The sequence below is a fragment of the Carcharodon carcharias genome, chromosome 14 (assembly GCF_017639515.1).
Source record: "Carcharodon carcharias isolate sCarCar2 chromosome 14, sCarCar2.pri, whole genome shotgun sequence".
Lineage (NCBI taxonomy): Eukaryota > Metazoa > Chordata > Chondrichthyes > Lamniformes > Lamnidae > Carcharodon > Carcharodon carcharias.
The window spans coordinates 33077325-33101523 of record NC_054480.1 but is presented as its reverse complement, the minus strand read 5'-3'; the positions used below and the strand labels follow the sequence as shown (position 1 = coordinate 33101523).

At 40.7% G+C, this 24199-nt stretch overlaps 1 protein-coding gene across 2 annotated transcripts in view; it reads left to right on the top strand.

Moving 5' to 3' along the window:
• The window catches only part of hck (HCK proto-oncogene, Src family tyrosine kinase), a 111793-nt gene that overhangs the window by 4827 nt on the left and 82767 nt on the right, over positions 1–24199 (top strand). Inside the window, exon 2 of one of the 2 annotated variants that reach the window (XM_041204075.1) lies at positions 5156–5341. The exons of the other annotated variant lie outside the window; for it this stretch is intronic. The gene's annotated coding sequence lies outside the window, so the exon portion shown is untranslated. The remainder of the gene's footprint in view (positions 1–5155; positions 5342–24199) is intronic. 2 annotated transcript variants of the gene reach the window in all.

Below are 24199 nucleotides of genomic sequence, written 5' to 3'. Positions count from 1 at the left end.
CTTCTAAAGAGCCAATGAAATGCTTTCAAACGCCTAGTCATGAAAGGCACTATATAAATATAAATTTGTTCTGGTGCTTTAATTTAATGAGCTGTCAGTGTCTCTGCTGATTTTGTTCCAATTCTGTTCTGTACCCTGTTCTATTATGGTGACAGCCGCATTAATATGTTACCATCTGAGGACTGACCTTGACATGAAATATTTGATTTTGTGGGAAGTAAAATGTTCAAGTTCCTGTTGGTACAATTTGTGAAATGAAGGGAAGGACCAGGTGAAAACATAATGCATGCAGCACAATTAAATTTGCCTCGAGATAGGGAATTGGCACCAATTAACTATCTTTAGAGAGGAATAGTATACTGCTGGCCTGTTGCCATTTTGAGGCTGGAAACATATCACTATCAGCAAAAATCGGTTCTGAGGCGTAATATTCCTATTGTCAGTGTAGCCTCAAGATTCTTGATCATCAACATGATCACAAGGTTTTGTGATACACTTCCATCATGCAGCATGGCTGCCATTTTAATGTAGTGCTCTTCAAAATTAATTGAAAGTTCAGAATTTTTTTTTCTTGTGTAGGCTGTCCTAGAAATTGAATGCTTTGTATATCTTCATTACTAAAACCACCTTCCATCTCTATCATTACGTGCCTCCACTCAGCTCATCTGCTGCTGAAACTCTCATCCATGCTTTTGTCACCTCCAGTCTCAACTTTTCCAATGTTCTCCTGGCCGGCCTCCCACTTTGCAACCTCTAAACTTGAGCTTATGCAAAATACTGTTACCTGTATCCCGGCACTACCAATCAGCACTTGGAAATAAAGTGAGGGTGGGTTGAAACCCTCAATGATAGTCTTCATTGGGAAGATCTCGGAGTTTTCTGAATGCATATCATTTGGGCAGTGAGCCCCTGAGCTGCGGCTGGGTTTACACCTATAAATTAAGCACGGGTGAGGCCGGCCAATTGGCTGAAATGTATAAACGCCTCTCCTTCCCTCCCCACTCAAATTATGATGGAGCTTTTGTCTCCATTATCCAACCAGGATGACCGTACTGGATCTTGATCACTCTTTTTTTAGTAAACAAGTGTTTCCTGACAGCAGCTCTGAATTTGTTTTTTTTTATTTTACCTCTGTTTCCTCCTCCTGCACTGCCTCACAGGTTTAACCTTTGCTGCTTGTCATTTTCTGCCATTCTAATGTGAGGAGTGCAGGTATTCTGCACAACTCATTTTTCTGACACTACAGGGCTCGCCTTTGAAATCCCCCTCCATCTGGGCATCTGAGTGAAATATGTTCTGCAGTAAAATCCAGCGCTAATGTTTTACACATACATTTCATTAATTACTGTCGTGCATACATCGCTGGAACAAATTGGCTCATTCATTTATGAAAATTTTTTTGCAAATATTTAAAAGGGATCCAGACAAGATCCTGGAAGAGTCTAATTGCTCTTTACCTTTTCATCATTTTAAATATTTTTTTCTAAATTCTGTTTGTCTTTCTAGAGTTATCTTTGACAAAGTTGCAGTAGGTTGCTTTAATTAGTCACCATGCTCTGTGCTAAATATCAGTCCTGCTTCTAAATAAAGGCAAAATACTGTGGATGCTGGAAATCAGAATCAAAAACAAAATATGCTGGAAAAACTCATCAGGTCTGACAGCATTTGTGGAGAGAGAGACGGAGATAACATTTAAAGTCCGTATGACTTTTCAGATCTCAACATTATCCAGTGATATTTGATAGAAAGTTAGATCTCTTTTACAGAATTGGCTTAGTTACAATGTTATGCACAATCAAATATGTTACAGGCACAAGGAACAACTACTCCCAGACAGCTGATGAAGCAGGACTTCCAGCAGGCAGCTGTAGAGGGTGCAAACTCCATCCCAAATGCAAAGGATGGGGTCATTTTACTGACTGAGAGCAGCCTGTTCCTGTATAAGTGCACAGAGGGGCCCTGTTTATCTAACACAAAATCGGAATGCTAACCTGCTGTTCTAATGAGTAGCAGAGTTCCTAATTGGACAAAGAAACTTTGAAAAATTGTTTTCACTTTCCCCAAATGGAAATGGAGCCTTTGTTCTAAAATAATCAAGTCACTGGATCCTGGAATCAAGTACCATTGCTGAAAAACCTTTCTGGAAACCTTACTCATCCTGCAATGGAACTTGAACAATGAACCCTGCTGTCATTTGGTCTGGCTTCTATCCAGCATATAGAGTGTGGTGGGCAGAATTCCTATTAAGAATGATGACAACAAGGCATTAAAAAGATACCAGAAATAATGGAACTAAACCTCAGCATGGCTAATGTGTTGCAAGAAAACCAATAACATAGCGGGATAGTGTGAATGAAAGGCTCCGTTGAGCAAAATGCATTCAACCGTCATTAAAGACATAGGCCTGGTGGGAGACAGGAGGCCAGTTAAACCAATTAATTCCCAAAGCTGCTGACATTTTACCGGCATCGGGAGGGGCCACCACTGCATGGTGAGACAGCTAGATAAAATCCTCGAGGCCTCCTGGGATGGGGCTTGCTAACTTTTATAGTCACTCCATTGCCTAAGAAGGGCCCCTGTCTGTTAACAATGGCTGCCCTCATGGCTGTGGTGCTTGCACTGAAGGGGGCACCCGCAGGCCCCATCCTGCCGTGCTAATTTTCGGGGTCTTGTGTGTGGCCCATGCACAGCAAATAAAAGAAAACACCCTTGCCTTGACTCCAAGGGTGCCTCAGCATGGAGGTGCTTTTTTCTGTCTGCAGCCTCAGCAGTCACCACCTCTATCAGAGGCTCTGCCAAGGCTGCTGGCAACTCTGGGAGATAGGCCACTGATCTCAATTGGCTGCTGCTAATAAAATGTTGTCCTGGGCCCTGCTGCCTGCCCACTTCAGTTCTGGTGGTTGGGCATCATGCCCTTTGATAATCCAGACCAACATGTCCAGAATTTTTTCACCTGTGAAATCAGTGCGCAAAGTTGGAAGAATATCCGGTTCGCAAATCCGATTTTTAAAAATAGCTGCATGGATTTTCAATTTTCAGTCGGGGCTATGGTGGGCTAAATTAGAAGTCTAGTGGGCAACCCTGGAAGTAGTGAGGAGGATGCTGGATACGGAGACGGGCTGGACACAAGACCTGCCTTGGCTCCAGTTCTGAGTCCAAAAAATTAAAAGGGAGAATAAAACATCCCTCCACCCATTACCCCACCACACACTCCCCATGCTCTATCCATGCCAGTTCATGTCCTTTACCCACCACATACCCCTCATTCTTATGCCAGCATATGCCCCCCTGGCCCTTTATATCTCCAAACCAACCTAGTGTCAACTCATGTGAAACCATGTTCCCACCCACCACCCTTTGCCCTTACACTGTCTGCCAATTCACCCAGTGACCACCATGAACAGACCTTAGGGCCCATGCAGAGATGAGATAAAATCATGTTCTGTAAAATAAAGTTCTAAGTGTCTATTGCAGATTTCACTATAGTGAAAAAAACTCTAATTCATAGTCATTTACTATATTTACATCCCTTCAACTACATAAAGCCTTCAACAGCAAACATTACATTCAAGTGCACAATCCCTTAAAACAACAAGCATTGGAATTCATAGTCCCCCACTTCAGAGTCTATAACCACTTGAAGCTGTCAATCAAACTGTGCTATGGCAGGCACCCTACTCTGGTAATGGATAGTTGTGAAATCTGTCATGCAGCAGTAATCCAATAATAGAAGCCTTCAGGCAACAAAGTGAAAGAGCAAGCAATGGTTCTTTTTAAGACTCCTGACACTTTTTTTTTCAAAGATTTAAAAGGGCAAGACTTTTGAATGCCTCGACAGGTTGACATGTGCTTTTGACAGTTCCTCTTGATACTTTTGATAGGTGATTCTAATAATTTTGACAATTGATTTTGACAGCTCTGTTGACAGTTCCAATGAGCTTGGCAATTAATGAGTTTATGTGCTTTTTACGCACCTTCATGTCTAATTCTAAAAATTCCAAAAGGCACCTGACCTTCCCTAAAGGACTCCTCATCTTGACCAAGAGTGTCCTGGGACCAGATCCAGAGGGGTACCCTGGCTATCAAAGAAATACACAAAGTTCAGACCTGCTCTTACCAGGTTTACTCTGCACAAATCAGGTTTCACACTCCTAGGATATAAAAATCCAACTTCAGTGGAGGCAGCTGGTGAGTTAAATGGCCAGCTTACTCTGTGAACCGCTCATGCAGAAAACGCACACAGCCCCCATTTCATCTCCTCCTCTCACTCTCTTCCCCCCCCCCCCCCCCCCCCCCCACCCCCCACCCCCTGCCGCCTTGTGAAAATGGGAAGTGCTATATTCAGGGGCAGGACTTGATTTTTGGGCACTTCTGCTGTTTTTGCCATGATGGAGAGGCTCTTCATTGTGACAAAAATCCATGCCATTGTTTTATTTTGACTTTAGAATGCTTACCAAATGGGTATGACAGTGCACATTGTTTCCATATGACGCGTGTGAAGTATGTCACAATTCTGCAATACAGATTCAGAGATAGGAGCAAGGGGAGCATAAGCTGCTTCACTGCAGTGAAAGACAGGGAGCAGAAAGAAAATAATGCAACAAAATCAGCTGGATAAACTTAATATGTTTTAAGTAAAAATGAGGCAATTGAAGAAGAGGCTTGGTAAAAGATTAGAAAATGAACTAAAATGGGTGTGATAATTGAGGTGAGAGCGTCTAAGCAATAGCTTTGAATTTGAGCCTGCTCTTGTCTGAGACAAACATTTCAGTTAATCCTTAAAAGTATTAACATATCCCTTATAAAACAGTATGACTTTTTGCATCTTTGCAGAGACTTGAAGAAAATATTAAAAAGTGATTAGAAGATTAGATCAAATAAAGAGCAGTATTAGCCTATTCTGAGAGCTTGCCTGGATTCCTTTTAAACATTTGCAAAAGATCCACATCCTCTGCATGAGCCAACAATTTGTTCCAGCAACGCATGCACCATTGTAATTAATGCAATCTATTAGCATAAAGCTTTGGAAACCTCAGAGAAATGACATTGACACCATTTTCCTGAGATTTCCGTGGTGCTTCTACCAAAGTTAGTGAACAAACAGCAGGGCCCTCAAAGTCAACTCCCTGATTTTTGAACTTTCGCTCCTTCACAGATATAATTCTGTTGCAGACAGTTGGTACCCATTGTCATCTGTGACCGAGGGATGGAAGGACTGGCATAATACCTCACCGTGCCAAAGTTATACAATATGGAGCAAATATTCTTCACACTTTGGCTGGTTTACAGTATGAAGTTTTAGATTTTTTTTCCTCCCTCCGCACACCACTATCCCCCTCCAGTAAGTGATTCTTAAGGAATGTTTACCTATACAAGACTATATATGCCTGTACCTGCATTCTGCTGCAACTATTGCCTGAATAATGGCACTTTCAACAGTGCTGCACTTAGTACTCTATTGAAGTGTCAGGGATTGAGCACTTGACTTTCTGACTCTGAGCAAACATACTACCATAGAGCAAATGCAGACACCTAAACTGTGAATTGAAATCTGGGGCCTTGATGTATATATCTCCAGCAGCAAACTGGCAATGGCTTGAATTATCGAACATATCACTGTTGGATAGTCTTTGACCGGTTTAAAAATATTAGAGTAGCATTATAGTTGCAGTTGCTCTGTTTCCTTTAATAGCTGTCTACAGAGCAGTCTGTGTGCAGGGTCAATTATGTTTACTTAACTGTACTGGCTGGACTGGACACACGTTCCTAAGCAGGTTTGGGTATCGGGGCATATTTTCAGTTGGATCTCTTTTGGCCTATTAGTGGCAAGTGGAGTTAACTTTTCAGTAGATTCAGCTCCCGTTGGTAAGTACAGAGAGCATGCACTAGGGCAAGGGGGGAGACAGGAAAGACACCTGATCAAATTTGCTGTTGAGTTCCCAATTAAGATGACATTAACTGCAAATAGGTAACGACACCTTTAATTAAAAAAATTCCGAATCGTACATGCTCATCCTCAGTTTTATTATAAAAATTGTTGTTTTCTGTGGCATATGTTGCTCATGGACCCAATCAGAACATGCTGTTTTACATTTTATTTTTGTTCATTTAAGTGAGACTTGAAATCACAAACATTCAAATTGTGGGGGAACTTATATTTCCCACTTTGGAATTAAATGGTTCCATTAATTTTTGTGTATATTCATTTTAAATAAAATGATCTTTAGAAAACTGAATTGTAGATCTAAGCGACTTTTCTTTAATATTATATCAATTGTCAAGTCATTCATATGCCAGGCAAAGCTGTTACCAGTCTGTAGCTAACACAGGAACACAGCACAAAATGGTGGTCAGAACTGCTACGACATGCAATGTTACAGGTATATGACAAATTGAATAAAAATCTTGCATCTGTAATGTGTAATTACTGTGTAGAATTTGGATGTGATACTTTATGAAGTTTATATAAATTAATCCTGCATTTTTTTTAATTCATTCGTGAGTATGTGGGTGTCACTGGCAATGCCAGCATTTATTGCCCATGAATTGTAAATTGCCCAGAAACCCTTAATCACTCTTTGAACGCGTCAGTGGACTGTCTTGACCTGCTGCCTGTGTGGTATTTTTCATAGAGATTTGAATTAAAAAATGGCTTGTTAGGCCACTTCAGAGCACAGTTAAGAGTCAACCATGTTGGTCTGGGAATTGAGTCACTCATAGACCAGACTGAGTAAGAATGATTTATATATTTCTGGTACAAAAGTGAACCAGTATTTTTCTACAATTTCACAGCTGCAAGGTCACTTTATTTTGTTAAAGCAACTTTTTTTATTTCTGGATTTTTTTTTTATTGAATTACATTCTCAAACTGTTACTGTGGGATTTAAATTTATCTTCTCTGGGTTATTCAACCAAGCCTCTGGATTACCAATCCAGCAACTATCTTACCCCTTTGATACTGACCAGTTATAATAGTATGCATTTGTTCAAGTAACTTAAGTAAAGATTATAAATGACTTTTTCCCCAAAACTGACAATGTAGCCACTTATATCTCAACTGGGCCATATAAATATTGATCAGTTGCATCTTAAAATAAAAAGGTTTTGCTTGTAGTTCTCCTACATATGGTTTCTCACAAACCAGAAAAAAAACCCCTGATCTCATATGCATTGTCATGAACTCCATCAGGAAGAAATGAATCAGGTTGAAGGTTCTAAGCATACATCCATTAATATGTGGATAATGTTTGAAAAGCCTTCTGGCTACATGAAATGGGGAACAGGCTACAAGCTGAGATCAGCAAATACTGTTTCATGATCAGCTTGCAGGCTAGAAAAATCAAAGCTAGAGACCAATGTTAAAAGGCAAGAATCTGGTGATTTTATCCGTGTGATCCAAAATATTGGTCAGAGAGCATGCAGAACATTAAATGATAGTAAGATGCAGGTAATAAGCCAAATAGTTTGAATAAATTGTCAAGGACTTGCCCTAAAGATGCAGGGGAAAAAAATGTTTTAAGCTGAACCTATGATTCTACTCTATTGCAACATGTTGGTTCTGTTGACAAACATATTCGAATTGAAAGGGGCTAGATTAATTCTCATGGTATGTAGAAATTCCTCCATTAACCAAAGCTGCATTCCTCCCTACCAGCACTGTGGTGGGGGGTACCTACACCACATAGACTGTCGTAGTTCAAGAAAATGACTCACCACCACCTTCCCAAGGGCAATTGACAATGGGTTACTAATATGGCCTTTGCCATTGACATTCACATTCTAAGAACAAATAGTGCATAGAAAAAATTGTCAACTTCCATAGAAGTGTTGGCTTTACTCACTTTACAATTGGCCCAAAATGTCCACGTGTGAACAAAGAGGAAAGCAAAAAACTACAGAAGGATCTGCTAAAGAAATCGAAGACCTGTAACTGTAAGACAAACACCCAAAAAGGGACAGAATCCTTCAATTTAACACGGTGGGTAACGTGGATAACCAAGTAGATAGAAGTTATCCAAAATTGAGTCAAATATGACCTGAGTCCAGAGGAATATAAGTAGGGCAAGATCCATGAGGCTATTTGCAGCTCAAAGGGCTGTACTTACCTGTGGGTTGGTTGCGGGGGTTGGAGGGGGGTGGGGGTGGGGGAAGAGAAATCCCCCAAGAAGTATTCAAATAGAATTATCTTGTTGTGCTGTAGGATTTGAAGTTAGTTTTACGCAATATATATAAAAAAAGACTGGAATGGAAAGTGTAAATTGGGAAAGACTGCGAGCTGGTTACATGGAGAATGCAGCAGGCTGGGATGTTTTGAAAACCTTAGAATACATGGAAAAATATTGTTACCCAGTGTCAGTCTATTAAAATAAATCTGCATTGCAACAGCAAATTCTTTGCGTTGCTAATCTGGCATAGGAAAATAGAAATATTATGGAGATAAAGAATTTGTGGGGGCAGGTGTGGAAAAGTTAATTAACATCAGAAGCATACGTGATGCTGGTGTAATATCAGATCACATGACTGAAGTAAGCGAGATCTTGAAGAGAGGAGAAGCTCTTACCTTGTGTGGAGGTCTGTGTAAATACTTGTTATAAATATAGTTCTGGTTTTTTTTAAAAAAAAATCTATGGGCTTGAGCAGTGCACTTTTGGGAGACTAGACAGTCCTTAAACTGTCTAAACCCCTACCATGTAACAAAACATGGCGGCAGCGAGTAAAAGACCCAGCCAAGATTGAAAGAAGCTACAGGGCTGGCAAAAAAGAACCTTGAAAGGAGGACAAAAGGAAATTCCAAGACTGAGAGACATCAGAACATTGTGGGAGCAGCAGAGGCAAGCTGTGACATAGACTTGGAGACCAGGCAGCAGTGAGCACAGGCCCAAAACAGCAAGCAGCAGTGGAAAAGCAGGATCAAATGCAGGAACAATTCCAGCATTTAGCAGAAGCATGGAATCCACCCTGCCACTGCCAGAACCATTTCAGAGTGTGGTCAACCCAGAAGTGGGACAACTAGAGAAAAAGTTCCAGGTACAAAACTGCTTCAGGGTTACATAAAGACCAGAAGGATCAGTTCAGTACCCTATTTTATGCTGTAGGAACTATTGCTGATGACATGATCAGCAGGCAGGGGATTGATGAGACTTCAGCTTCTTTTGAAGAAGTTCCTCAAGCTTTCAACATCTGTCAGAACTTAAGAGGGTTAAATTGAACAGAAGAAAACAAAGGCCAGGCTAAAGCATGGATTCGTTTATCAATGATCTCTATAGGCTGGCAGAGAACTGCACTTATGGAATTTTTAAAAGATGAGCTGATTTGTGACAGGATCATTGTAGGGATGGTAGATGAAGCATTATCATATTCCTTACAGACAAGAGAAATTTAATGCTGGTCAAAAGCGCAGATTGCGAGATAAACAGAACTTTGAAAACAAAATCGGGTGTTCATTTTGGTGCAAGGAGAGGTCCTGTGGAGGAGATTGAGCAAGACCATTCAATTTGTAAGCCATAAAATGAAAATCACACCAACCGCCACTTTAAAATGTGTGGCAGGAACACAAATGAGAATGTCCAGCAGCAGCTTCCCCAGCACTGAGTGCACAACTGTGGGAAAATAAGCCACTTTAAAGCCGTTGCTCGAAAATACTGACCACCTGCAAAATGAGGGAAAAAATTTTAAAGCGGAGCCATGTACAAGAAGTGGAAGAACACCAGGAACAGAAATTAACCTTCCTGGAGGAGATAAATGACACTGAAAGCAAGTATTGGAGTGCTAAACTCAAAGTGGATGGATATCCCACAGAGTTTAAATTAGATACCAGAACAGGGATTTCTACTTTTATCTACAAGGCACAAGTCAGGAGTGTGATACAATACTCTTTTCTGGCCTGGATTAGTGCAGCTCCAACAATACTTAAAGCTCAACATCATCCTGTTTGGCACCCCATCCACCACCTTCAACATCCACGCCCTCTACCACTGACGCACAATGCTAGCAGTGTGTACCATCTGCAAGAGGCACTACAGCAAGCCACCAAGGCTCCTTAGACAGCATCTCCCAAGCCTGCAGCTTCTACCACCTGGAAGGCCAAGGGCAGCAGATACATAGGAACACTATCATCTGCAATAGCTTTTTGTTCAAAGTAGATAAAATTTGAGATTCAAGATGCTTACTCCATGAATGAAACCACAAGATTAATCTGTGCATATATGTCCTTAATCGTGGGTTTGAACTAATGGCATGGAAGGTCCAAGGTTCGTCAGGAATCCGAGTTCCCATCATCCACAAGTAAATAAGTTTCACCACATCACAAACTATCCTGAATTGGAAATATATCACCGTCCCTTCACTGTCGCCAATCAAAATCCTGGAACACCCTAACTGTGGATGTGCCTGCACCACATGGACTGCAATGGTTCAAAAAGGTGGCTCATCATCACCTTCTCAAGGGCAATTAGGGATGGGCAGTAAATATGCTGGCCTAGCCAGTGATGCCCACCTCCTGTGAAAAAAGAATAAAAAGTAAAATGTTTCAAACAGATTCCATTGCAGCCATCATCTATTAAATGACAAAGTCCTGGGGAGGGGGGGGGGGGGAAATCTACATTAGAAATGAAAAGCCGGCTCATGGTGAAACTGAAATATAAAGATCAAGAAATTCTCAAACCCCTCTGTCATTCAAAATTAAGAATGCTCTCTACTAATCAGAAAGGCATGCCTAAAACTGAAATTAACCTGTAAGGTGGACAAATTTTCAATGGGAATTACAGCACTACATTCCAAAACGAATTCCCAGATGTTTACACAGCTGGAAAAATTAAAGACCGAGTACTAGATCACCCTATGTGCTGGTGCTAAACCATTTTATCCCAAGGAAAGTCCCTCACCCTCATGGACAAAGTCTAGGTCAAAATAGAAAAGGTGCAGCAACAAGGGACTATCTTACTGGTCACTATACCTGAACACCACTTTGTTGGCATGGTTATGGTCCTAAAACCAAAGGGCTCTATAAGAATCTGCATGTATTTAACTCTGCTAACCAGAGCAGCGGAACGTGTGATCCACACGATGGCCTCCATGGATGAAAGCCTGAGCAGTGGATTTTGGCAGTTGCCTCGGAACAAGGAATCCAGATTGCTGACCACGTTTATAATGCCATTCGGTCATTATTGTTTCAATAGTTTGCCCTTTGGAATTGCATCTGCCCCAGAAATGTTCCGGAGAACGATGTCCAACACTTGAATGCATAAAAACAGAAAATGCTGGAAAAACTCGAGCTCTGAAGAAGTAATTTGTACTCGATGTTAACCCGGTTTCTTTCTCCACAGATACTGCCAAACCTACTGATTTTTTTTTTCCAGCATTTTGTTTTCGATTTCAAATTTCTAGCATCAGCAGTATTTTGCTTTTACTTGAGAAGGCATGGATGGAGTAATGTACCAAATGGACAACATACTCATACATGGATCCACAAGAGGAGCATGATCGCAGGGTCAGAGCAGTCCCGTGCCTTGCAAGATACAAGCCTAACACTGAATAAAAAATGAGTTTTCCAAACCCGTGATTAAGTTTCTAGATCACATAGTACAATCCACTGGAATCATTGTTGATCAACAAAAAACAAAAGTATTGAGAATTTCCTCAACCCAGGAACATAACTGAGCTTAGTAGATTTCTTGGGATGGTCAACCAAGTGGGGCAAGTTCATGTCAAATTTAGCAGAGGTCACTGAGTCCTTGAGACGGTCAACAGTGCTGCTGGAACGAGGACCAGCAAAATGCTTTTCAAAGGATTAAAAAATTTTCATCTCTTTTGAGATCTCGGCACATTACGACCCAGGCTTTCCAACGATAGTAGCAGCAGATGCATTGTCTACACATCTGGGGGATGTACTATTTTCAAGTGCAAAAAGATGGCAAGCTTTACTACGCCTCTAGGTCACAGACAGAAACAGGATACTGAGGCTATGAAAGGAAAAGAAGCTTTGGCAGCAATGTTGGCACGTGGAGAAATTTTCAGATTGGAATTACATTTCAAAATAAAAAATACACTAGTCACCCTTTGGGGCATACAGTAAATTGCGAGGATGCAGTCCAGATTTCAGCAGTTCAGATTAAGATTGGGATACGACTCCATCAGAGTATGCAAGAAAATGTCTAACAACAGCAGACACTTTCACAAATATCATCGGAAGGAACTGAAGAGGATTTAGACTTCATCAAGGAGCTTGAAGTATATACACCAGTATATACTTGGCACTTAACCAGCTACTGCAAGAAAGTTGCAGGAATTAAAGCAAGCCAGGAAGCAGAACGAAGAATGTCTTCAAATTCGAGAATATTTTCTGAAAGTATGGCCAGACTATATCCCCAGTAATCTGATACTATGCTAGTATTTTGAACAGCGCAAGCACCTCCCCAGTAATTGACAACTCTCTAGTCTTCAATGAGAGATTAGTCATACCAAGAGCCCTTCAGCTTGATATTCTTCAACAACTTGACCAGGGACAAGTGTTTTGTGAGGGTGCAACTATCAGTCTGGTGGCCAGGTATTACTTGCTCTATAAAATAAATGATTTCTGACTGTGAAACAACCAGGAATACACAGAACCACTATCACCATCTTTTCCATCAAGGCTTTGGGAACATCTGGGAATGGACATTTTTGACAAAGGGGAAAACCTTCCTTATCATTATGGGCTATTATCATAGATTGAAGTGACTCAATTTCATAGTGCTATGGTAGAATCAGTCATTGAATTCCTCAAATTTATTCAATGCATAGCATTCTGCATATTGTAATGTCTGACAATGGGCTGCAAGATGAGCAATTCAAATTTCGCAAATGAATATGGCTTCATACACGTAATTAGTTCACCTTGCTATCCTTAAGCAAATGGAGAAGCCAAGAGATGGGTATGAGCCATTAAGGAGTTATTTTTAAAAAAAAACTAAGACCATAATCTAGCTCTTCTGATTTATTGGTCCTCACCACTACCGAATGATTTCTCGCCATCACAGCTTTTATCTCTGACACAAGAATTCAACCCAGTGCCAGCATGAACAACAACGAGAGGGTAAAACAGCATGAGGAAGAACAGTGAAACAGCTGTGCCTGGAACTTTAATTGCAGGCATAGAGCACGTGAATTACCAGTGCTGAAGCCTGGGTGGGGTGAGTATGGGTTCCAGACCAACAGAAGGAAGGTAAACGTTGAAAAGGCTCCACAACCAAAATTGTACAGGGTTGAGACAGGTCAAGGTATAAAGAGAAACTGCAGTGCCTTAATAATATCCTTGAAGCGAATGCCAATAGAAACATGGGGTTACTATCAAATCCTGATGAAGAAGAAAGACCTATTACAAGCACTACAGTCACCCAGGGGATAAACACTCGCCCCAACAGAAGGAAGAGTGCTGAATATCCTCAACCTCCAAAAGGAAATTAGAACAAGATCAGGGAGATTAGTCAAGGTCCTTCAGAGACTAACCCTATAATGTCTGAGACTTTGGAGGGGGAGATATAGAGTCAAGGGTTATCATCAGAAACATACATGATACTGATGTAATAATGATTCTATGACTGAGTAGTAAGAGAGGTCTTGAAGAGAGCAGAAGTTCTTATCTCATGTGGAGGTCCAAATGTGTAAATGCTGTAAATAAATAGTTCTGCTTAAAAAGACTGTGGATTCGAGCAAGCATACTTTTGGGAGAGTAGACAATGTCTTAAACCCCTGCTGCACAACAAAACAGTGTTTTGTGGTGTAATCTGCTGGGAAACTAATTTAGCTGTTTACATGTATGTTTTTAAATAACTTGTTTCTGCTACCAATGTGTACTGCATTATATCAAGCACAAGGAAAATGTGCAGCATGGTCCTGCTAAAGAATTCCTATTACCCTTGAAACAACATTAAGGCCAGACCTGAGAGTGCAGAAAATGAAAGTTGAAATGTATGGATGAGGAGCTCACTCTGAAAGAAGTAAAAAAGGACGCCTTAAATAAATAGATAAAATGCAGCTGTTTCTTCTTAGATACAGAAGAACAGATGGTCTATGGTAATTTTATAGGAGTGTGCGTATGTGGCTGGGAGTCAGCTTTAAGCATAAGTTGCAGCCAAAAGTGCACATACTACCCAAAACCATCAAGTTACCAATATATATCTGGAATTAATCTCCTGAACTTCTAGTTTGAACTTTTTTATATTTAAATTTGAATAAACGTCAGCTGTCAAAAGTGCACTGCTTGCATAACTTAAAGTGCAAGATTGAAATGAAGATATTTAAAAATCTTTGTGTTCCTTCCTTCTAATTAATCATTCAGACATCTTACCTCAGCAGCATCATGTCTGTGATTATAATAGTGTGCCTATCTGATCATTTCCAAGATCTTAATGGGAACATTTAATTCAGGCAAATGACAGCAACGTTTCCATTATGAAAGCTTCTCCCTAATTATTCCTAGGGAGAAAGAGACATGGGTATTTTAGAAGGTATAGAGACTATAGACATTTTTTATGACTTATAAAAACAGTGTGCATGTCTGCATGTGCATGTGTGTATGAGGGGCTCCTTGCAAGTGGGGTGCTGAACAGCATAAGTTGTTACAAAAAGTGTGTATTACCATAACTCCTCTGACTAGAGCTTCTGATTGCCACTCTGTAACTCAAGTCTTGAGCTTCTTCATCAGCTATGCAGTAAGCATTTGCCTACAGTATAATGGGAAGATCTACACAGGGAAATTTGTACCATGGCAGCACTTATAAGCATCGGGGCATTGGTGATGCTACAGCTAGAGTGCTGGATATAGCTTTAGGGCTGGATTTTCATGTTAAGAGTTGGGAATTGCAAGTCGGGCTATTTCCCGATGTCACGTTACCGACTCTGTATAAACCTGCATGCACCTGTTGTTCGCCCTCTACGATGCCCCCCGCAACAAACCGGGAGCCAGGAACTCGGGCAGTTTGGAGCCAGGGCCACCACCACTTAATGCCCAAGGAGGAAACAGAGATGGGCAGATGAAGAGGCTGGCAGGTTAGAAGGCCTGCCTCCATTGGCTGGGGCAACAGCCATGTTCTATTCGTGACTGTTCAGCCCCCCTAGCCTTCACCTCACCCTCCCTCCCCACTCACTCACTAATGTCTCTTCCATACCAACTCCCCTGTATCCACAAAGGATAGAACTTGTGAGCCTATGACCACACTGGCATGTGTTTGAAATGCTCATGAAACTGTCAAAATAAACAACCATCTGTTCAATATTCCAGTTGAAAAAGAACTGCTCTTTAGAAGCTCACAAAACTGTCAAAGTAAACAGCCATTCAAAACCAACTTCAAAGAAACATAATCCTATTAAATGGCCCTAAAACTTTCAATCAAACAAAACTCTGTCCCCTTGCCAGCTGTATAAACAATCCCTTCTGGACTTGGAACTCAGGCAAGTATTCATAGTGAGATTCCATTACACAGCTATATAACCAAACCCTCCAGAGCTAAATACAGTAAAGGTCTTTGAAATCGATCGGATGACTAGACATTGCAAGCTTAAGGAATCCACCGACCCCGCTGAAGATTTCAACCTTTGGGAAATTCAAAGTTGAGGCAGGCATCCAAAAGCTGAACCAAAGTCACATTGAGTGCATGTTGACTCTCAATCCGCCACATTTCCTGCACTGGTCAAATGGCAGCCAATGAGAATTGGCTGGGAAATTTTAGCTTTATGATTCCCCCAGCCTTTTTTTGTCACCACACATTGGTTTGCTCAGCGTGAGGAAAACAAAATCCAGCACCTCATCTCCTTATCTAAGGAGAAATATACTTGTCCTGGAGGCAGTTCAGAGAAGGTATTCAGTAGGTTGATTTTTCTGGTATGAAGGGGTTGTCTTATAGGAAACATTGATCAGGTTGGGCCTGTACCCATTGGAGTTTAGAAGAATGAGAAGTGATCATACTGCAAGTATATAAGATTCTGAGGACTTGACAGGTTAGTTGCAGAAAGGATATTTCCCTTGCAGGAAAAATGAAACGAAGGGGATCATAGTTTCAGAATAAGGCATCTCCCATTTAAGATAGAGATGAGGAGGAATTTCTTCTGAGAGTTGACTCTTTTGGAATTCACCAATTCACCAAGGAGGAGTGGAGGCTGAGCCATTGAATCTATTCAAGACTTAAGACAGAGTTTTTAATTCATTCATGGGATGTGGGCATTGCTGACTAAGCACTTAATGCCCATCCCTAATTGCCCTTACACTAATCTGTTCAGAGGGCATTTAAGAGTTAATCACTCTGGAGTCACTAGTAGGCCAGACTAGGGTAAGTAGCAGATTTCCTTCCCTAAAATGACATAAGTGAACCAGGTGAGTTTATACAACAATTGGCAATGGTTTCCTGGTCATCATCAGACTTTGATTCCGGATTTTATTTATTGAATTCAAATTTCACCATCTGCCATGGTGGGATTCGAACCCCGCACCCCAGAGCATGAGATAACAGCATAGTGATATTGACACTGGACTAGTAATCCAGAGACCCCGGGTAATGCCATGGGAATCCGGGTTCAAATCCCACCATAGATGGTGAAATTTGAATTCTCAAAATCTGGAATTAAAAGTCTGACCATGAAACCATTGCTGATTGTCATAAAAACCCACCTGGTTCACTAGTGTCCTTTAGGGAAGGAAATCTGTTGTCCTTACCTGATCCGGCCTACATGTGCCCCCAGACCCACAGCCATGTGGTTGACTCGTCAATGCCCTCTGAACAAGGGCAATTAGGGATGGGCAATAAATGCCGGCCTGGCCAGTGAAGCCCGCATCCCATGAACAAACCTTAAAAAAAAAGGTGACCCTGGGTCTCTGGATACTAGTCCAATGATAATACCACTGCCTCGAGGTTTATAGGGGCAGGCAGGAAAGTGGAGTTACAGCCAGAATCAGATCAGCCATGATATTGGATGGGGAGTAGGCTCGAGGGGCTGTATGGCCTAATTCCTCTTTCTGATGCTCTTATCAGAGAAGATCTCATATACATGAGTGTTTCATGTAAAATGTACCACAATTGGAAAATGTGTGCGCTGAAGTGGGAAGAATTTACTTCAAGATTCGGTGTATTTGCTGTGAAGTGCAGCTTCTTAGTGCATTAATGTGTTGTAACTGACTACGAGACTGTAGACTTCTGTCATGATTCTCACACAAAAGGTTTCTAACTTCGATTGTGTTATACGGGGGTTAGTCCAAACAGAAGGATGACTTTCTTCCACGGGAAGAGAGGGCCAATCACTAGCAAATTAATCTGGCTTCATGCTTAACCCTAAACTGAGCAGCAAATGCCACCATCACCAAGATTACCCATTGCTACCTCTCCACAGTTCCATCTCCCTCATCCATGTTGGCTTTTCTCTCCAAGCTCAATCTCCTCTGATTTTCCAAGCTCCACTATACACACTTGAACTCAGACAATATTCTGGTGCCTGCATTGAGTTCCTTATTCTTGTTGATCTCTACTGGCTCCTCTCCTAACTTTTCTCTCAATTCCTGTTTCATGTTCAAATCTTCTGACCTCCCCTACCCCTAACTGGTGAAGATGTGGGGCATTTTGCTTATGAAGGGGATGTGTGAATTATGGTATGCTTAAGATATGAAAATATTTTCCTTTGCCAAATTACTTTTTGATTTTACAGGGGCTCCTTGAAGGTAAAACCTCCATTAAAGGATATTAAAGAAACAAGAGACACCCTGTGCTGGCAGTCGGCCAACAATCCAACAAGAATTAAACAGTCACCTTCATTCACACCCCACCCACCAGCAGCCCCCATCCTCTCACTCGCCACCCCCCCCCCCCCGACTAGTGCCTGCCAACCTGCGCCACCCCCACACTTGCTTGCCCTAACCAGTGTTGCGCTCTCGCCCTGAGAGTTGGTCTCCTTCCTCCAGTGTCTCTCTCTGTCTCCATTATCTTTCTCATTCACCGCCCACCCACCACCACCCCCTCCACACACACACACACACACACACACACACACCCCACACACCCCCCACCCCCCTCCACTCGTTCTCATGTTCCCTCTCACAGGCCACAGCCAGAGCTGGTTTAACTGCACTGGATCTGCTGCCATCTTGGCCTCCCTCTCTCCTCAGGATCTGTCGAAGGTGGTGCCAAGATTCCAGTTTTCTTTTCTTTTTTTATATTGAAATAGTAGGGTTATTGTAACTGGGAGAGGTGTGGAAATATTTACAAATATTTTTTAAAACTATATTTACCTCGGTACATCCTTGTCGGTGACTGCCAGAAGCATCACCTTTCCCACCCTCAATTTTCCTTTTTTTTTTTGTCTCACTCTTCAACTCAGAGGTTTTTTTTTTTGCTTTCAATTCTTCTATCTATCCCATGCTGCTGCTCCAGCTTCTCCTCTAATCACTGAATCTTTGTTTGGAAGATTGAACCTGTCTCTAGAGGAGCAGCAAGAGTGGGAGAGGGGGAACCTGTGATTGGAGGAGCAGTTCCTCACAGATCCTGTGTGTCTCATGCTCATTGCTCCTCCCATCAAACTCTGCACGCTTTCTGGCTCTCAGACGCCTACACCTGCAATTCAGCCCTGAACCATGGAGGTGCCATAGTGTGAAGTAACTTGTGACATTTTGAGGGCTAATTTGCCCACTGCCTGTCACCTATGCCACCATGTTCTTTCCCCCACCCACCTCCCTCCCCCTGACCCTGTGTATTTTGAACCAGAATCTGCTTAATCCCCATTATTTCTGATCAGTGACAAAACAGCAATGGCCTAGAAACCGATGAATTAGCTGCCCATTAATAGATAGTACATTCCAGGGGAAAGATAATGAAGCATGTGCAAGTTGTTAATCCCCATCTTAAAGCGACCAATATGTTTATGCTAGAATGAGGATTGGAAATGGAAGGCATATTAAACACTTTTTATTGCTCAACACTTCAGCAGAGGACATGTGGGACAGATTTAAAGGTATAAAGCAAAGTTAGGATAAATGTATAAACTGAAATTGGCATGCTCTGACCAAATTAGCAATATCCCTAAATGAATTAATAGATTAACAGTGCCAAAGAAGAAAAATTACCTCCTGCAAAGAGGAAAGGGAATAAGTTCAATGAGAGAAACATATTAACATGCTAAAAAGCAGTTAAACAATGATTAGGGCAAGTAAAACCAAGAAATATAACTTCGGGAGCAAACGGTAACAAAAATTGTTTTGGTCCTAAAATAGTAAGATGACAATGAGAAAAGTTGGAACCATAAAAAGGGGAAAAGAGACTAAAGCCTGAATAGACCATAGTATAAACTCTGAGACGAAAATGGCATGGTACACCTAGATTTCCAAAAGTTGAGTGTGTTTGGGCATCAGTTGAACACAAAATTGTTGGAATCTAGAGTAAATCGTAGACATGAATATGAAATTGGCTAAAAATATTTGCTATAAATGTTGAGGCCTGTTCAGTTGACAACAAAATAAGGTACCCTATGACTTGGAGTGTGGAATACTACCACGGAACGCTACTGTTTATCATTTACGTTAATGATTTAGATTCAGAAGCTCAAAGAAAAGTGGTCATATGGGGGAGACGATGGCGTAGTGGTATTGTCGCTGGACTAGTAATCCAGAAACCCAGGGGAATGCTCTGGGGACTCAGGTTCAAATCTCACCATGGCAGATGGTGGAATTTGAATTCAATAAAAGTCAGGAATTAAAAGTCTAATAATGACTATGAAACCATTGTCGATTTATTGTAAAAACCCATCTGGTTCATTAAAGTCCTTTTTAGGGAACAAAATTTGCCATTCCTACCAGGTCTGGCCTACATGTGACTCTTAAATACCCTCTGAACAAAGGCAATTAGGGATGGGCAATAAATACTGGCCTAGCCAGCAATGCCCACGCCTCATGAATGAATAAAAAATATATATATTTCCTGATGTTACCAAACAAGGAGAGGCAGTGGTATCGACAGAGAGAACTTATAACTTATCGAATAAGTTGACCAAAGTATGATTATGAGCATAACAGTAGCAAATGCAATTTAAATGTGGAGGAGCACATGTTCAAAAAGATGAATAGGTGGTGCATATACTCTGACATGCTGAAATAGAATTGAACCAAGTAGTTTTATTGGATCAGATGCTCAACATGTCCAGCAAATGTAGGACAGCAATGAAAGCCAATAAAACATTGAAAACTAAAACAGGACAGTCAGGAAACCATGACCGAGATAGATAGAGTTCTGCTCAGACCACTCTTTGAGTATAGAGTACAGTCCTGATCGTTGAGACGTGAGGGAGATGTTAGAAACGTTGGCCGCGTGTAATGAAGAATCATAAGGCTGCTCACCAGATTTGGAGATCTGAGTAATGAGGAGGAACTGGAAAGAAACTTGGATGGAATTTTATGAAACGAGCAGTAGCAGATTGGCTGCCTGTTAGAATATAAGAATGTCCTAATCTTTTGATTCATGCCACATGTTCTATTGCATCTAACTCTATGGACAGGCGAGGCTTTGATCTGCCCCTACACCATGCTGCAAGCCTCCGGCCCAGAAAAAAGTGTCATCAAATGAATAGTGTCACTTTTTTATCATTTAACCAAGGGATGCAAATGGGTAAAATGTTATCGATATTCCAGCAGCCTGTTTTTGATATGCATGTTCTTGTGTAGTGTGTTTTGAAGCAATTGAGTTCTTTTGTTGAATACTCAGCTTAGGAACCTGCTGATAACTGGTGCGTCTACCTGCCTTCAGTATACAGTTTGTCAAACCATAAGAACAAATGATGAGTTTTCTTTAACAGTTTTATGATATTCCCTAATTATGATGGGAAACTGATTACAAACCATTTTAACATTTTTGAAGTTTTTGCTTTGCACTAAAGCCAAAGTTATAATTACATTTCAAATCTAGAATCAGAACTGGGCTTGTCCAAACAGTGGAGTAACAGTAACAAACTGAGTAAGATTTTTTTTCCAGAAACGGTCTTGCCCTACTTCATGGGCACCCAAATGCAATTCACCCTCAGCTATTTTTATATCTGCCTTCACTAGCTGATAAGACTAGTGTGTAGGGGAAGTGATGAATACCCTGTCTTGTTTAACAATTTCATCTGTTATATGAAAAGAGATCTCTAACGTCTAACTCTGCAGTTGGTTTCACAAATTCAGAAGGAAGTAAACCATGATCTTGGTATAGACAACAAGTTGCCCAATATGTGTTGCTTTTTTCGGCTGAATTGTGACTATACTTGCAAATGAAACTGTGAAAATGTTAAATACAATGTTGCAATGCATGACTGAGAAATTTAGAGTTAGAAGGCTGATTTTAGAATCTTTCACAGAAACCAGTAAATGTGATACTGCCTTAGCTTGACTATGGGATCCATGTTGACTACGTTATTGAGTAGTTATAGTAAATCATAAGATCTATTTGTGCCAATAATATTTTTTCTATAATTTAAATTGGAAAATGGTGATTATTGATCAAAGCATAATTGCTTGAAGCTTTTTTATTTGGGGATAATCAGCTCCTTAAAGTCATATTAAGGCGCTTTGCTAATTTATAATAAAAATAGAAAACACTGACGATGCACAGCAAGTCCATGAGTAACCACAAAGAAAAGAATAAGGTAATATTTAGGATGTGGACCCTTTTGTCAGAACACGGGTTATCTTCATCCTGCAAAACTCATTTGATAAGACCAGATTTAGAACACCCTACATCCAAAAGGATTTTGAATTCGATAGGATTCAGGAAAGTGTGACCAGTATAATTCCAGAATTATATTATGAAAAGGAATTCTTACCTGGATTTATTGTTGTTGTCGTTGGATCTTCATCCATCATCCAGCTTGCTGGGACCACATTTGCCTGGCTCTATTCTAACCTGTCTAATGATAGCTAGGGCACCCCTGCAATGGCTGCAGTTTGTGTCTCAGCCATAAATCATAAAATGGTTTAAAAAAAAACTATTATTCCCACCTCCATAACATTACTCCACCTCCACTGTCAATGAAATCCTTTTTACATGTCTTTATGACTTCCACACTCAACTATCTTAATGCGCTCTTTACTAGGCCTCTTATTTTCCACGTTCTATAAACTCCAACTTGTCTAAATCTCTACAAATATCATGTCCCACACTAAATTCCAATTGCCCATCACTCTCTTATTTTCTTTGATCTAAACTGACACCTTGTCCTTCAGTACTTGTGGTTTTTGAATTAATACAAATATCCCTCCATGGCTTTGCCCCACTTTATCTCTAATTCCCTCCAGTCCCATAACTCCTGCTGAGTGCTCCATTTCTTTAGTTACAATTTGTGCATTCCACCTCCTAGTTTCCCTTCTTGGCTTAGCATCTATATTCTTGATGCCTTACAGAAAGCATTTGGAATGTTTACGTCAAGGGTGATAAATAGCCTAAATAAATAGGTGATACCGGTAATTGTAATTGAAGACTACATTTAGCTCTCCTACCTATTAAGCATTTCTTCGCATCCTTGAACAACCTTTTTTTATTTTGTCTTGCACCAGAATGCTATATCTTTTGCGCGCTGTCTCAGTGCTTGCACGTACTCCTGTCCTGTGCTTTCATTTGTTTCTGCAGCTGTGGACATTGAGTACCCATTTTATCTGGGACATGGTAGAAAATTATGCTGCAGTAGGCAAAGTTTTGGTTTTTTGGGTTGGCATTCTGGGGAAAAGGAATGGGTGCAGGCAGTCTTCTGCTCCATTAGTTGTGATCCTGGGTCAGTCAGTTGTTCCAAGATGAAATAGTCAAACACAGCAGTCCTTCTTTCTGTTCCTAGGGCCACAAATAACTGACTTGTGGATTATTAATTATAATTAACTTATAGTGCAACAGTATAATATTTCATGTAGAATAAAACCCTTTTGTGACTTCAAAATTTTCTTGAATAGGAGCCTTATTCAATGCTTTTTATGCAATTATGAATGTCATTATTTAGCAATTGTTTGACATCAGGTAATGATTAGCGGGATTGCAGTTGCTCAAGAAAAATGTTTTCATGTGGTTTCCTTCTATTTTCTCCGTCTGTTCCTGAATTATCTTGTTCCTGCACGCCACCCCAACAGTTGGGCACTCTCATCTATGCTCCTCAACAGAGTGTCAGCAGGCTATTGAATCATTACAATTGAGCTCAATCCTTTTAATCACCCTATGTCTGCGCAGATGCTTTTACCAGATGAGAATATTGAATAATGATCAAGAGCAGAATGCTGATATTTAATTTTATTTTTGATGGTTTTCTCCTATCCCTAGCCCAGATTCCATTTCTAGCACCCCAGTTGCTGCCTTGGCTTATATCTGATAATTTAACACTGACAAGGAATAAAACCTGGCGCTCCTGGTCTCTTGCTTAACAATATGCTACATGTTTTTTTCACCCACAAAAAAAATCAAATACGTTGAACATTAAAAGGTCTTGGCCATGAGGCCTGTGATTTCATTTTTATCTTGGGAAGGGGATGTATGGCGGAAATATGATGATGTATAGCTTCCAGATTACGAAACTTGCTATAATTCCTTAGCAATAGTTCCATTCTGTGAAAGATATTCATGTCAAACTAATCAGTTTTTGAATTACTACACAAGTGTTTTTGTTTCATGATTTCATGTTGGTAAAGTGGTTTGCATAGTGGGTCCTGGTAGGTTTCTCCAAGATTTTTAGGCTACTGCTCACTAATTTAGATTCTTTCTTTGCAGCAATACCAATGATGCAAGTGTTGTGAACCCCAGATATTTTTAACACAACAAAAACAAAAAAAACCCCTGGAAAAACTCAGCAGGCCTGACAGCATCTGTGGAGAGGAATACAGTTAACGTTTCGAGTCCGTATGACTCTTCAACAAAACAGAGTCATACAGACTCGAAACGTTAACTGTATTCCTCTCTGCAGATGCTGTCAGACCTGCTGAGTTTTTCCAGGTATTTTTGTTTTTTGTTTTGTTTTGGATTTCCAGCATCCGTAGTTTTTTTTGCTTTTATCCCAGATATTTTTAATTTGCTTACAACTGCAAATCTTAACAACAACAGCGCTGAAACTAGCATTCAAAACTTTCTATGACACGCTGGCAGAACATGACAATTTCAAGTGCTATAATGCCTGATTCTAACAATTAGTCAGCTGGTTATGGTCAGCCTCTTTTTTTCTCTCCGCCACATCCTACTCATCT